Raw genomic sequence first — 17,166 nt, 5'->3', positions numbered from 1 at the left:
CAAGTTGGAAAACATTTTGAGAAGTAAAGTAGCACTACTAGTCTATGAATCTGAGGATGCTAAATGGGGGTTTGCTCAGAGCACCCTACCTTAGTGTCTCCCAGGATGAAGGGGACACTGAAACAACTGGGAAGAGGTATATACCCTGAGTAGGAGTTGATCAAGTGAGGGAAGTAAGGGTGCATGTAGCTTTGGGTAGCAGAGGTTTGGAGGCCAGTGTCAGCCAGTCATCCAACCAGTGAATACACTGGGAAGCTGGAGATGCAGATCCCAGGCACTGCTCTCTTGAGAGTAACCCTGGCCTCCTGAGGAGGAACAGTGTGAAGGTTCTTACCCTGTTTTCCATAGCCAGTGTTAGTAAAAGCAAGCTTGTGGTTTTGAGACATTTATAAATCTGGCTCCAAGAGCATGTGGTGAGACTATGAACCTAATGTTTCTGTTCTCTGTGATGGTGCAGAGCTTTGAGCCAGTGGTATGGGTGTCCTTTAAATTTTAGTTCAGTTCATATTTAACAAACTTGGCTAACTGATAAACATGTTTTCAGGTTTAGCTCATAAATATATCCAAATAGGCCTGAATCTGATTTCAGTTCATAATGAATGTTGATTTAAGGAAATGCTTTAAAGTGCACTGACGTTGTGTTGTGGTTTGTAAAGAAATAAAGCAGCTCTTTGAGGCCAGAGTGTATTTCAGTTCAATAACGCACCTTTGTTAGGGTGGCTCAGTTTAGGTAGACAGAACACATGAGAGCAGCCAGCTAGTAGCTCATGGCCTGAAAGCCTTTCTTTTGCCTCCAGACTTGAAGAGCAGTGTGGGAATGGAAGGAGAGAGCAAAGAAGGCCAGTCTTGAGGGAATGTGAGAAGCCTGGGACCAGGGGAGACTAATGATTCCAGTGGGTGGTGTATAGTTGTCCCAGTAGAGAGGACAGGAACATGTTTACCAGGTGTCTGGAGTGTGCCAGTGGAATCCTGGTAGTCACCTAATCCTGATAATCCTCGGATGCTAGCCTCACACAGAATTGTTGATGAGAATGCAAATCCCAACATTGCAATTCAGGATTTTGCTTGTGCTGAAATTGTTTTGTGAATCTTTTCTTCATAGGTTAGGTGGGTGATGGTTATCCCTTGCTCCATTACCCAGTGTTTAATAGCATTACTTGGTCGCAAAGTGGGTATGTGGAGCCTTGTAGGTTACAGTTATACTGGAATTAAGTTTGGTTTGATTTTGTTTTGTGAAAGTGGTACGTTGTAATAAGGATATGGGTAGTATGGAAGATAGTTTTTATTTTTTTTTATTTTTTTTTTTTTTTGGTTTTTTTTTTTTTTTTTTTTTGTTTTTTTTTTTTTTAGATAATTATTTTTTATTGAAGGGTAGTTGACACACAGTATTACATTACATTAGTTTCAGGTGTACAACACAGTGATTCAACATTTATATACATGATAATTCTAAGTACCAGCTATCACCATACCAAGTTGTTACAATATTTTGACTATATTCCTTATGCTATACATTACATCCCGGTTGCTTATTTATTTTACAATTGGAAGTGTGTACTTTTTCTTGGTTGTTGTTGTTAGGGCATCTCTCATTTTTATTGATCAAATGGTTGTTAACAACAATAAAATTCTGTATAGGGGAGTCAATGCTCAATGCACAATCATTAATCCACCCCAAGCCTAATTTTCGTCAGTCTCCAATCTTCTGAAGCATAACGAACAAGTTCTTACATGGAGAACAAATTCTTACATAGTGAATAAGTTACATGGTGAACAGTACAAGGGCAGTCATCACAGAAACTTTTGGTTTTGCTCATGCATTATGAACTATAAACAGTCAGTTCAAATATGAATACACATTTGATTTTTATACTTGATTTATATGTGGATACCACATTTCTCTCTTTATTATTTTTAATAAGATGCTGAAGTGGTAGGTAGATACAACATAAAGGTAGAAAACATAGTTTAGTGTTGTAAGAGAGCAAATGTAGATGATCAGGTGTGTGCCTGTAGACTATGTGTTAATCCAAGCTAGACAAGGGCAATAAAACATCCACATATGCAGAAGATTTCTCTCAGAACAGGGGGGGTGAGGTTCTAAGCCTCACCTCTGTTGATCCCCAATTTCTCACCTGATGACCCCCCAGCGACTGTGCCTGTCTTAGGTTGTTCCTCCCTTGAGGAATCTTACCCGTCTCTGGCTAACCAGTCATCTTCCGGGGCCACACAGGGAAATGTTAAGTTGGTAAGTGAGAGAGAAGCCTTATTGTTTGAAATGGTTAGCTTTTTATTTCTTTGCATATTTATGCCCTGTGGCTTCTATGCCCAGCATTTGTCTTGAGGTATCTTTACCACTTGGAGGAGTTATGATACTCGGTAAATTTGATATGAGGCACGAATTCTATTTAAGAATTCGTTGTAATTAGGAAGGAAGAAGAAAAGCTATAGAAGTAGCAGGCGGGAGAAAACATGGGAAGATTGATTATTTCTTTGACATATCTTCTTGTAGAGTAACTTCAGCATGTATATATTTTAAGCTACTACTTAAATTGCGCACACACATTAACATAATAGGAGTATAGTTACATAACCAAAGCATACCTGTAATTACCAGCCATCTCCAGTGAAACCAAGAAAACCAGTTAGGCACCCTAGGCATTTGTGAAAACTTATCAATGATATCATGGTTATTATCTAACTGAATTTGAATAGTTTGAGAAAAATCAGACAAATTAAAACAACCCATTCCTGGGCACTGTTCACATCCCATATGTTCTTTTAACAGTAAATAGTCTGTAGTTGTAAGATTTTGGAGCGCTACAATTTGCACTTCTCCTAATTCTTGGTTGAGTTCCAACAGTATAGATCCAGTCAAATTTGTTGTTTTACTGTATGCACAGGCCAGCTTAGATATCTCCTTCATTCCCATGGCAAGTCCAGGAGCTGGTGGGATGAGTGCATCTACAGCTGTAGCAGTGCGTGGATCTTTGTTGGGGTTTTTTGATGATCATCTTCTGGCATGAGTCTTCCCGAGAGTGCTGATGTTGGAAGTTCTCTTTCATATCGTTTCTTAGTTCATTTTCGGGGTAGCCAAATTAGGCTTTGATCCTCTGTATAAACACAAACAGACCCTTTGCCTACACTTTTATATGTCCTTTATATTATTGTGTAGAACTCATTAGAGGTCACCACATAGGAACTGCATTTTTTTTTTTTTTTAATCATTAATCTACACTTACATGACGAATACTTACGAATACTTTGTTTACTAGGCTCTCCCCTATACCAGGTCCCCCCTATATACTCCTTTACAGTCACTGTCCATCAGCGTAGCAACCTGTTGTAGAATCACTACTTGTCTTCTCTGTGTTGTACAGCCCTCCCCTTTCTCCCACCCCGCTATGGATGCTAATCTTAATACCCCCCTACTTCTCCCCCCCTTATCCCTCCCTACCCACCCATCCTCCCCAGTCCCTTTCCCTTTGGTACCTGTTAGTCCATTCTTGAGTTCTGTGATTCTGCTGCTGTTTTGTTCCTTCAGTTTTTCCTTTGTTCTTATATTCCACAGATGAGTGAAATCATTTGGTATTTCTCTTTCTCTGCTTGGCTTGTTTCACTGAGCAAAATACCCTCCAGCTCCATCCATGTTGCTGCAAATGGTTGGATTTGCCCTTATGGCTGAGTAGTATTCCATTGTGTATATGTACCACATCTTCTTTATCCATTCATCTATCGATGGACATTTAGGTTGCTTCCAATTCTTGGCTATTGTAAATAGTGCTGCGATAAACATAGGGGTGCACTGATCTTTCTCATACTTGATTGCTGCATTCTTAGGGTAAATTCCTAGGAGTGCAATTCCTGGGTCAAATGGTAGGTCTGTTTTGAGCATTTTGATATACCTCCATACTGCTTTCCACAATGGTTGAACTAACTTACATTCCCACCAGCAGTGTAGGAGGGTTCCCCTTTCTCCACAGCCTCGCCAACATTTGTTGTTGTTTGTCTTTTGGATGGCAGCCATCCTTACTGGTGTCAGGTGATACCTCATTGTAGTTTTAATTTGCATTTCTCTGATAATTAGCGATGTGGAGCATCTTTTCATGTGTCTGTTGGCCATCTGTATTTCTTTTTTGGAGAACCATCTGTTCAGTTCCTTTGCCCATTTTTTAATTGGGTTATTTGTTTTTTGTTTGTTGAGGCGTGTGAGCTCTTTATATATTCTGGACGTCAAGCCTTTATCGGATGTGTCATTTTCAAAGATATTCTCCCATACTGTAGGGTTTCTTTTTGTTCTATTGATGGTGTCTTTTGCTGTACAGAAGCTTTTCAGCTTAATATAGTCCCACTTGTTCATTTTTGCTGTTGTTTTCCTTGCCCGGGGAGATATGTTCAAGAAGAGGTCACTCATGTTTATGTCTAAGAGGTTTGTGCCTATGTTTTCTTCCAAGAGTTTAATGGTTTCATGACTTACATTCAGGTCTTTGATCCATTTTGAGTTTACTTTTGTATATGGGGTTAGACGATGGTCCAGTTTCATTCTCCTACATGTAGCTGTCCAGTTTTGCCAGCACCATCTGTTGAAGAGACTGTCATTTCGCCATTGTATGTCCATGGCTCCTTTATCAAATATTAATTGACCATATATGTCTGAGTTAATGTCTGGATTCTCTAGTCTGTTCCATTGGTCTGTGGCTCTGTTCTTGTGCCAGTACCAAATTGTCTTGATTACTATGGCTTTATAATAGAGCTTGAAGTTGGGGAGTGAGATCCCCCCTACTTTATTCTTCTTTCTCAGGATTGCTTTGGCTATTCGGGGTCTTTGGTGGTTCCATATGAATTTTTGAATTATTTGATCCAGTTCATTGAAGAATGTTGCTGGTAGTTTCATAGGGATTGCATCAAATCTGTATATTGCTTTGGGCAGGATGGCCATTTTGACGATATTAATTCTTCCTAGCCATGAGCATGGGATGCGTTTCCATCTGTTAGTGTCCCCTTTAATTTCTTTTAAGAGTGACTTGTAGTTTTCAGAATATAAGTCTTTCACTTCTTTGGTTAGGTTTATTCCTAGGTATTTTATTTTTTTTGATGCAATTGTGAATGGAGTTGTTTTCCTGATTTCTCTTTCTGTTGGTTCATTGTTGGTATATAGGAAAGCCACAGATTTCTGTGTGTTGATTTTGTATCCTGCAACTTTGCTGTATTCCGATATCAGTTCTAGTAGTTCTGGGGTGGAGTCTTTAGGGTTTTTTATGTACAGTATCATGTCATCTGCAAATAGTGACAGTTTGACTTCTTCTTTGCCAATCTGGATTCCTTGTATTTTTTTGTTTTGTCTGATTGCCGTGGCTAGGACCTCTAGTACAATGTTAAATAACAGTGGGGAGAGTGGGCATCCCTGTCTAGTTCCCGATCTCAGCGGAAATGCTTTCAGCTTCTCGCTATTCAATATAATGTTGGCTGTGGGTTTTTCATAGATGGCCTTTATTATGTTGAGGTACTTGCCCTCTATTCCCATTTTGCTGAGAGTTTTTATCATGAATGGATGTTGAACTTTGTCAAATGCTTTTTCAGCATCTATGGAGATGATCATGTGGTTTTTGTCTTTCTTTTTGTTGATGTGGTGGATGATATTGATGGACTTTCGAATGTTGTGCCATCCTTGCATCCCTGGGATGAATCCCACTTGGTCATGGTGTACGATGGTTTTGATGTATTTTTGAATTCGGTTTGCTAAAATTTTGTTGAGTATTTTTGCGTCTACGTTCATCAGGGATATTGGTCTATAGTTTTCTTTTTTGGTGGTGTCTTTGCCTGGTTTTGGTATTAGGGTGATGTTAGCTTCATAGAATGAGTTTGGGAGTATCCCCTCCTCTTCTATTTCTTGGAAAACTTTAAGGAGAATGGGTATTATGTCTTCCCTGTATGTCTGATAAAATTCCGAGGTAAATCCATCTGGCCCGGGGGTTTTGTTCTTTGGTAGTTTTTTGATTACCGCTTCAATTTCGTTGCTGGTAATTGGTCTGTTTAGATTTTCTGTTTCTTTTTGGGTCAGTCTTGGAAGGTTGTATTTTTCTAGGAAGTTGTCCATTTCTCCTAGGTTTCCCAGCTTGTTAGCATATAGGTTTTCATAGTAGTCTCTAATAATTCTTTGTATTTCTGCGGGATCTGTTGTGATTTTTCCTTTCTCATTTCTGATACTGTTGATTTGTGTTGACTCTCTTTTCCTCTTAATAAGTCTGGCTAGAGGCTTATCTATTTTGTTTATTTTCTCGAAGAACCAGCTCTTGGTTTCATTGATTTTTGCTATTGTTTTATTCTTCTCAATTTTATTTATTTCTTCTCTGATCTTTATTATGTCCCTCCTTCTGCTGACCTTAGGCCTCATTTGTTCTTCTTTTTCCAATTTTGATAGTTGTGACATTAGACCGTTCATTTGGGATTGCTCTTCCTTTTTTAAATATGCTTGGAGTGCTATATACTTTCCTCTTAAGACTGCTTTTGCTGCGTCCCACAGAAGTTGGGTCTTAGTGTTGTTGTTGTCATTTGTTTCCATATATTGCTGGATCTCCATTTTGATTTGGTCATTGATCCATTGATTATTTAGGAGCGTGTTGTTTAGCCTCCATGTGTTTGTGAGCCTTTTTGCTTTCTTTGAACAGTTTATTTCTAGTTTAATGCCTTTGTGGTCTGAAAAGTTGGTTGGTAGGATTTCAATCTTTTGGAATTTACTGAGGCTCTTTTTGTGTCCTAGTATGTGGTCTATTCTGGAGAATGTTCCATGTGCACTTGAGAAGAACGTGTATCCTGTTGCTTTTGGATGTAGAGTTCTGTAGATGTCTATTAGGTCCATCTGTTCTAGTGTGTTGTTCAGTGCCTCTGTGTCCTTACTTATTTTCTGTCTGGTGGATCTGTCCTTTGGAGTGAGTGGTGTGTTGAAGTCTCCTAGAATGAATGCATTGCATTCTATTTCCTCCTTTAGTTCTGTTAATATTTGTTTCAGGTATGTTGGTGCTCCTGTATTGGGTGCATATATATTTATAATGGTTATATCCTCTTGATGGACTGAGCCCTTTATCATTATGTAATGTCCTTCTTTGTCTTTTTTTACTTTCTTTATTTTGAAGTCTGTTTTGTCTGATACCAGAATTGCAACACCTGCTTTCTTCTCTCTGTTGTTTGCTTGAAATATCTTTTTCCATCCCTTGACTTTAAGTCTGTGCGCGTCTTTGGGTTTGAGGTGAGTCTCTTGTAAGCAGCATATGGATGGATCTTGCTTTTTTATCCATTCTATTACTCTGTGTCTTTTGATTGGTGCATTCAGTCCATTTACATTTAGGGTGATTATTGAAAGGTATGAATTTATTGCCATTGCAGGCTTTAAGTTTGTGGTTACCAAAGGTTTAGGGTTAGCTTCTTTACTGTCTTACTGTCTAACTTAACTCGCTTGTTGAGCTATTATAAACACAATCTGATGATTCTTTATTTCTCTCCCTTCTTTTTCCTCCTCCTCCCTTCTTCATATGTTGGGTGTTTTGTTGTGTGCTCTTTTTAGGAGTGCTCCCATCTAGAGCAGTCCCTGTAGGATGCCCTGTAGAGGTGGTTTGTGGGAGGCAAATTCCCTCAACTTTTGCTTGTCTGGGAATTGTTTAATCCCTCCTTCATATTTAAATGATATTCGTGCTGGATACAGTAGTCTTGGTTCGAGGCCCTTCTGTTTCATTGCATTGAGTATATCATGCCATTCTCTTCTGGCCTGTAGGGTTTCTGTTGAGAAGTCTGATGATAGCCTGATGGGTTTTCCTTTGTAGGTAACCTTTTTTTTCTCTCTGGCTGCTTGTAATACTTTGTCCTTGTCTTTGATCTTTGCCATTTTAATTATTATGTGTCTTGGTGTTGCCCTCCTTGGATCCCTTGTCATGGGAGTTCTGTGTACCTCTGTGGTCTGAGAGGCCATTTCTTCCCCTAGTTTGGGGAAATTTTCAGCAATTATTTCTTCAAAGACATTTTCTATCCCCTTTTCTCTCTCTACTTCTTCTGGAATGCCTATGATTCTTAAATTATTTCTTTTATATTGATCACTCAGCTCTCTTAAAATTCTTTCATTCCTGGAGATCCTTTTATCTCTCTCTGCATCAGCTTCTCTGCGTTCCTGTTCTCTGTTTTCTAGTCCATTAATGGTCTCTTGCATCTCGTCCATTCTGTTTTGAAGTCCTTCCAGAGCTTGTTTTATTTCTGAATTCTCCTTCCTTAGTTCTTGCATATTTCTCTGCAAGTCCATCAGCATGGTTATGACTTTTGTTTTGAATTCTTTTTCAGGTAGACTGGCTAAATCTATCTCCCCAGATTCCTTCTCAGGGGAAGATGTAGCAGATGCCGAAGCTGTCTGGGTTAGTCTTGTCTGAATCATATTTTTTTGCCTTTTCATGTTGACAGGTGCTATTGACTGTCAGCTGGGAGGGCCAAAATTTTCACTTACTACTGGCCTTTCTTTACTGGGGCAACTGCGACCCCTAGTGGCTTGTGTTGGGTAATTGCGTGTAGAGTGGGTCTTTGTGTCTTGCCTGGCCGGAAGGGAGAAATTTCCCTTTCTGTGGGCGGAATTTGTCTCAGGCTGCTTCTCTGCTTTCCCAGCGCCCGGTGGGGTGATGGATGGGGGGGCTGCTTGACTGTTTGCCTCCGTGAGGGGTCTCAGAGCTGTTGCCCAGGGGGTTAGTGCACCCGGTTTTCCCTGTAATTTCCAGCTGCTGTACTGTGACCTGGGTTGTTTCCGTCAAGCTGTTAAGTCCCTGTCCCTTTAAGACTTTCAAAAAAGCCCCCGCTTTTCTTTGTCACAGGGGCATCAGCTTCAGCACCCGCTCTGAGGTCTACCCCCTGTTCTCCCAGTATCCAGGGCCCCCTGGGCATATACTGTGTCTGCGCTCTGGCCCGGATGGCTGGGGCTGGGTGTTCGGCAGTCCTGGGCTCCGTCTCCCTCCCGCTCTGCCTGCTCTTCTCCCGCCGGGAGCTGGGGGGAGGGGCGCTCGGCTCCCGCGGGGCCGGGGCTTGTATCTTACCCCCTTCGCGAGGCGCTGGGTTCTCGCTGGTGTAGCTGCAGTCTGGCCACTGTCCTGCGTCTTCTGGTCTCTCTTTTAGGGCTAGTTGTGTTTGTTGTATTTTCAAAAGTATATATGTTTTTGGGAGGAGATTCCCACTGTCCTACTCACGCCGCCATGTTGGCTCCGCCTCCTGGAAGATAGTTTTTAAAAAGGAAGAAAGAAGAAAAATCTACAGTCCTGTCACCCAGAGCTATTGTTAACACTGTTTGGGTATATTCTGCCTGGTATTGTTCTGTACAGGCATGTGCTGCTCAGCAAAAATGGACTCGTATTAAGTATTGTGAAACTTTCTTTTTCCACTTATATCTTCAGTATCATTGTTTTGTTTTGAAGCATAATATGCACACAGAAAAGTGCACATATCATAATTACCTCTGTAACCAACATCCAGATCAGAATCAACATTAACAGTACCCCCAGAAGTCTCCCTACACCTCCCTTCCAAAAGCCCACTGCCCCCTCAAAGGTAACTACTATCTTGACTTCTAACAGCATAGGTAGCTTTTGTTTTTGTTCTTTATATAAATGCAATTTATACAGTATATAATTTCATGTTTAGTGTCTTTGCTTTTAACACTGTTAAAAGCAAGCTATTGCATGTGGATGTGAACTCTTCGTTTTCATTGCAGCATAATCCGTATGTTAACAGACCACAGTTTATCCATTCTGCTGATGGATGCCATATTCTACTTTTGCCTTTTAATGCTGGCACTGTTTTTTCCTCCCAAGGAAAAGCCAGAGCTACAGTAGATAAGAGGAATACTGACTTAACACACTGAGGACTTACAGTGTCGTGAAAGGTAATAGTGCCCAACTGTGGTGCTGCTCCCACACTAGTGCACCACTGCAAGTCATCTGTTACTGACCCTAAAGTACCAGAAAACCCTCATGTATATCTAGATGTATCTATAAGAGCAGGTGCAGGGTTAATTCTTGTCTGTGTGCCTTGCCTTTGTCCCCTAAAAACACTGCTCCCCTACCACCCTTCCCAGAGATGATGGCACAGGAGTATTTCTTGCCCTGCAAACCTATGTTCCAGAAGTGAGCTTCGTATACTTGTTCCTCCCCTTCCAGTAAAATCCCTACTTACTCTGTTGAGGCTCATGTGATCCTCTTTCAAGTAAGATAATCTCATGACCTGATTACTGCCTGTCTTGAAAAATCTGATACCTGCCTTCTTCTTCTAAGCTTCTTTCCTTCCAAGTGACTTCAGCTTCTGTGTGGTTTACCCATCTGTGTTGGGAGTCCCCAAGATACTCATACTCACATCTATGATTCTTACAGTAAGAGGATACAAAGCAAAATTAGCAAAAGGAAAAGACACTTGGCAAAGTCTAGAGGAAAGCAGGCTCAAACTTTCAGAGGGGTCTTTTAAAGTGGAATAACAAGACGTATTTTGTTCTCCCCAGCAACAAGTTGTTACAACATCTATGGAATGTTGTCTACCAGGAAAGCTCATTAGAAACTCAGTGCCCAGGATATTGATTGGGGGTTAATTATGTAGGCATCCTCTGCTTGGCACATACCAAAATCCCAGACTCCCAGAAGTAAAGCACAGGTAAAACACATTGTTTTTTGTTTGTTTTTGCTATTATTTACAAATACATATTTTAATTTCAACTATATTTTATATTTACATATGTTTCTCAGTCTCTGGGACATAACATTTTTGTTTTTTTGAGAGGGCATATCTTATATTTATTGATCAAATGGTTGTTAACAACAATAAAATGCTGTATAGGGGACTCAGTGCACAATCATTAATCAACCCCAAGCCTAATTCTCAACAGTCTCCAATCTTCTGAAGTATAACGAACAAGTTCTTACACGGTGAACAAATTCTTACATAGTGAATAAGTTCTTGCATGGTGAACAGTGCAAGGGCAGTCATATCACAGAAACTTTCGGTTTTGATCATGCATTAAGAACTATAAACAATCAAGTCCAATATGAATATTTGTTTGATTTTTATACTTGATTTATATGTGGATCCCACATTTCTCCCTTTACTATTTTTTTTTTTTTTAATAAAATGCTGAAGTGGTAGGTAGATGTAAGATAAAGGTAGAAAACTTAGTTTAGTGTTGTAAGAGAGCAAATGTAGATGATCAGGTGTGTGCCTGTAGACTATGTGTTAATCCAAGCTAGACAAGGGCAATAAAACATCCACGTATGCAGATTTCTCTCAAAACGGGGGTAGAGGTTCTAAGCCTCACCTCTGTTGATCCCCAATTTCTCACCTGATGGCCCCCCTGCGACTGTGCCTGTCTTAGGTTGTTCCTCCCTTGAGGAATCTTACCCGTCTCTGGCTAACCAGTCATCTTCCGGGGCCATACAGGGAGATGTAAAGTTGGTAAGTGAGAGAGAAGCCTTATTGTTTGAAAAGGTTAGCTTTTCACTTCTTTGCAGATTTATGCCCTGTGGCTTCTGTGCCCAGCATTTGTCTTGAGGTATCTTTAGCACTTGGAGGAATTATGATACTCGGTAAATTCGATATGAGGCACGAATTCTACTTAAGGGTTGTAATTAGGAAGGAAGAAGAAAATCTATAGAGGTAGCAGACAGAAGAAAACATGGGAAGATTGATTATTTCTTTGACATATCTTCTTGTAGAGTAATTTAAGCATGTATAGGTTTTAAACTACTAATTAAATTGCACACACACATTAACATAATAGGAATACAGTTACATAAGCAAAGCAGATCTATAATTACCAGCCATCTCCAGTGAGGCCAAGAAAACCAGTTAGGCACCCTAGGCATTTGTGAAAATTGGTCTATGATGTGATGGATATTGTCCAACTGTACTTGAAGAATCTGAGAGAAATCAGACAAATTAAAACAGCCCATTCCTGGGAACTGTTCACATCCCATATGTTCTTTTAACAGTAGATAGTCTGTAGTTGTAAGATTTTGGATCGCTACAACTTGCACTTCTCCTAATTCTTGGTTGAGTTCCAACAGTGTAGATCCAATCAAATTTGTTGTTTTACTGTATGCACAGGCCAGCTTAGATATCTCCTTCTTCATTCCAATGGCAAGTCCAGGAACCAGTGGGATGAATGCAGCTACAACTGCAGCATCGCCTGGATCTTTGTTGACGTTTTTTGACCATCTTCTGGTATGACTCTTCCCGAGAGTGCTGATGTTGGAAGTTCTTCATATCGTATCTTAGTTCATTTTCTGGGTAGCCAAATTAGGCTTTGATCCTCTGTATAAACACAAACAGACCCTTTGCCCACACTTTGATCTGCTCTTTATACCATTGTGTAGAACTCACTGGACTTCACCACACAGGAACTGCTTTTTTTTTTTTTTAAGAGAAAGAAATATTATCAGAAAAGTGTACCTCCATAGCCGATTAAGGATATTTAAAGCATGCATTAATCGTTGATTTACAGTTAGTTTTATCCTATCATGGAGTAATCCCCCTATTCTTTCTTTTTTTTTTTTTTGTTATCTTTAATCTACACTTACATGAAGAATATTATGTTTACTAGGCTCTCCCCTATACCAGGTCCCCGCTATAAACCCCTTTACTGTCACTGTCCATCAGCATCGCTAAATGTTGTAGAATCACTACTTGTCTTCTCTGTGTTGTACAGCCCTCCCCTTTCTCCCACCCCCCCTATGCATGCTGATCTTAATACCCCCTTTCTTCCTCCCCCACTTATCCCTCCCTACCCACCCATCCTCCCCAGTCCCTTTCCCTTTGGTACCTGTTAGTCCATTCTTGGGTTCTGTGATTCCGCTGCTGTTTTGTTCCTTCAGTTTTTCCTTTGTTCTTATACTCCACAGATGAGTGAAATCATTTGGTATTTCTCTTTCTCTGCTTGGCTTACTTCACTGAGCAAAATACCCTCCAGCTCCATCCATGTTGCTGCAAATGGTAGGATTTGCCCTCTTCTTATGGCTGAGTAGTATTCCATTGTGTATATGTACCACATCTTCTTTATCCATTCATCTACCAATGGACATTTAGGTTGTTTCCAATTCTTGGCTATTGTAAATAGTGCTGTGATAAACATAGGGGTGCATTGGTCTTTCTCAAACTTGATTGCTGCATTCTTAGGGTAAATTCCTAGGAGTGGAATTCCTGGGTCAAATGGTATGTCTGTTTTGAGCATTTTGATGAACCTCCATACTGCTTTCCACAATGGCTGAACTAGTTTACATTCCCACCAGCAGTGTAGGAGGGTTCCCCTTTCTCCACAGCCTTGCCAACATTTGCTGTTGTTTGTCTTTCGGATGGCAGCCATCCTTACTGGTGTGAGGTGATACCTCATTGTAGTTTTAATTTGCATTTCTCTGATAATTAGCGATGTGGAGCATCTTTTCATGTGCCTGTTGGCCATCTGTATTTCTTTCTTGGAGAACTGTTCAGTTCCTCTGCCCATTTTTTAATTGGATTATTTGATTTTTGTTTGTTGAGGCATGTGAACTCTTTATATATTTTGGACATCAAGCCTTTATCGGATCTGTCATTTACAAATATATTCTCCCATAGTGTAGGGTTCCTTTTTGTTCTATTGATGGTGTCTTTTGCTGTACAGAAGCTTTTCAGCTTAATATAGTCCCACTTGTTCATTTTTGCTGTTGTTTTCCTTGCGTAGGGAGACATGTTCAAGAAGAGGTCACTCATGTTTATGTCCAAGAGGTTTTTGCCTATGTTTTTTTCCACGAGTTTAATGGTTCCATGGCTTACATTCAGGTCTTTGATCCATTTTGAATTTACTTTTGTATATGGGGTTAGACAATGGTCCAGTTTCATTCTCCTACATGTAGCTGTCCAGTTTTGCCAGCACCATCTGTTGAAGAGACTGTCATTTCGTCATTGTATGTCCATGGCTCCTTTATCAAATATTAATTGACCATATATGTTTGGGTTAATGTCTGGAGTCTCTAGTCTGTTCCACTGATCTGTGGCTCTGCTCTTGTGCCAGTACCAAATTGTCTTGATTACTATGGCTTTATAGAGAGCTTGAAATTGGGGAGTGAATCCCCCCTACTTTATTCTTCTTTCTCAGGATTGCTTTGGCTATTCAAGGTCTTTGGTGTTTCCATATGAATTTTTGAATTATTTGTTCCAGTTCATTGAAGAATGTTGCTGGTAATTTGATGGGGATTGCATCAAATCTGTATATTGCTTTGAGCAGGATGGCCATTTTGACGATATTAATTCTTCTAGCCACGAGCATGGGATGAGTTTCCATCTGTTAGTGTCCCCTTTAATTTCTCTTAAGAGTGACTTGTAGTTTTCAGAGTATAGGTCATTCACTTCTTTGGTTAGATTTATTCCTAGGTATTTTATTCTTCTTGATGCAATTGTGAATGGAATTGTTTTCCTGATTTCTCTTTCTATTGGTTCATTGTTAGTGTATAGGAAAGCTACAGATTTCTGTGTGTTAATTTTGTATCCTGCAACTTTGCTGTATTCCGATGTCAGTTCTAATAGTTCTGGGGTGGAGTCTTTAGGGTTTTTTATGTACAATATCATGTCATCTGCAAATAGTGACAGTTTAACTTCTTCTTTACCAATCTGGATTCCTTGTATTTCTTTGTTTTGTCTGATTGCCGTTGCTAGGACCTCCAGTACTATGTTAAAATGCAGTGGGGAGAGTGGGCATCCCTGTCTAGTTCCCGATCTCAGAGGAAAAGCTTTCAGCTTCTCACTGTTCAGTATAATGTTGGCTGTGGGTTTATGATATGATGGCCTTTATTATGTTGAGGTACTTGCCCTCTATTCCCATTTTGCTGAGAGTTTTTATCATGAATGGATGTTGAATTTTGTCAAATGCTTTTTCAGCATCTATGGAGATGATCATGTGGTTTTTGTCCTTCTTTTTGTTGATGTGGTGGATGATGTTGATGGATTTTCGAATGTTGTACCATCCTTGCATCCCTGGGATGAATCCCACTTGGTCATGGTGTATGATCCTTTTGATATACTTTTGTATTCAGTTTGCTAATATTTTATTAAGTATTTTTGCATCTACATTCATCAGGGATACTGGTCTGTAATTTTCTTTTTTGTGGGGTCTTTGCCTGGTTTTGGTATTAGGGTGATGTTGGCTTCTTAGAATGAGTTTGGGAGTATTCCCTCCTCTTCTATTTTTTGGAAAACTTTAAGGAGAATGGGTATTATGTCTTCTCTGTGTGTCTGATAAAATTCCGAGGTAAATCCGTCCGGCCAGGGTGTTTTGTTTCTTGGGTAGTTTTTTGATTACCGTTTCAATTTCTTTGCTCATAATTGGTTTAACTTTTGTGTTTCTTCCTTGGTCAGTCTTGGAAGGTTGTATTTTTCTAGGAAGTTGTCCATTTCTTCTAGGTTTCCCAGCTTGTTGGCATATAGGTTTTCATAGTAGTCTTTAATAATTCTTTGTATTTCTGTGGAGTCTGTCGTGATTTTTCCGTTCTCATTTGTGATTCTGTTGATTTGTGTTGATTCTCTTTTTCACTTAATAAGTTCGGCTAGAGGCTTATCTATTTTGTTTATTTTCTCAAAGAACCAGCTCTTGGTTTCATTTATTTTTGCTATTGTTTTATTATTCTCAATTTTGTTTATTTCTTCTCTGATCTTTATTATGTCCCTCCTTTTGCTGACTTTAGGCGTCATTTGTTCTTCTTTTTCCAATTTCGATAATTGTGATGTTAGACTATTCATTTGGGATTGTTCTTGCTTCTTCAAGTGTGCCTGGATCGCTATATACTTTCCTCTTAAGACTGCTTTTGCTGCATCCCACAGAAGTTGGGGCTTTGTGTTATTGTCGTCATTTGTTTCTATATATTCCTTGATCTCTATTTTAATTTGTTCATTGATCCATTGATTATTTGGAGCATGTTGTTAAGCCTCCATGTGTTTGTGAGCCTTTTTGTTTTCTTTGTAGAATTCATTTCTAGTTTTATACCTTTGTGGTCTGAAAAGTTGGTTGGTAGACTTTCAATATTTTGGATTTTGCTGAGGCTCTTTTTGTGGGCTTGTATGTGGTCTATTCTGGAGAATGTTCCATGTCACTTGAGAAGAATGTATATCCTGTTGCTTTTGGATGTAGAGTTCTATAGATGTCTATTAGGTCCATCTGCTCTACTGTGTTGTTCAGTGCTTCCGTGTCCTTACTTATTTTCTGCCCAGTGGATCTATCCTTTGGGTTGAGTAGTGTGTTTAAGTCATCTAGAATGAATGCATTGCAGTCTATTTCTCCCTTTAATTCTGTTAGTATTTGTTTCACATATGCTGGTGCTCCTATTTTGGGTGCATATATATTTAGAATGGTTATATCCTCTTGTTCTACTGAGCCCTTTATCATTATGTAGTATCCTTTATCTCTTGTTACTTTCTTTGTTTTGGAGTCTATTTTGTCTGATAGTAGTACTGCAAGCCCTGCTTTCTTCTAGCTGTTGTTTGCCTGAAATATGTTTTTCCATCCCTTGACTTTTAGTCTGTACATGTCTTTGGGTTTGAGTTGAGTTTCTTGTAAACAGCATATAGATGAGTCTTGCTTTTTTATCCATTCTATTACTCTGTCTTTTGATTGGTGCATTCAGTCCATTAACATTTAGGGTGACTATTGAAAGATATGTACTTATTGCCATTGCAGGCTTTAAATTTGTGGTTACCAAAGGTTCAAGGTTAGCCTCTTTAGTATCTTACTGCCTAATTTAACTCGCTTATTGAGCTGTTATATACACTGTCTGGAGATTCTTTTCTTCTCTCCCTTCTTATTCCTCCTCCTCCATTCTTCATATGTTGGGTGTTTTATGCTGTGCTCTTTCTAGGAGTGCTCCCATCTAGAGCAGTCCCTGTAAGATGTCCTGTAGAGGTGGTTTGTGGGAAGCAAATTCCCTCAGCTTTTGTTTGTCTGGGAATTGTTTAATCCCATCATCATATTTAAATGATAGTCGTGCTGGATACAGTATCCTTGATTCAAGGCCCTTCTGTTTCATTGCATTAAATATATCATGCCATTCTCTTCTGGCCTGTAGGGTTTCTGTCGAGAAGTCTGATGTTAGCCTGATGGGTTTTCCTTTATAGGTGACCTTTTTCTCTCTAGCTGCCTTTAAA

The sequence above is a fragment of the Manis pentadactyla genome, chromosome 15 (genome assembly GCF_030020395.1).
Source record: "Manis pentadactyla isolate mManPen7 chromosome 15, mManPen7.hap1, whole genome shotgun sequence".
NCBI lineage: Eukaryota > Metazoa > Chordata > Mammalia > Pholidota > Manidae > Manis > Manis pentadactyla.
This window is presented reverse-complemented; position numbering follows the sequence as displayed.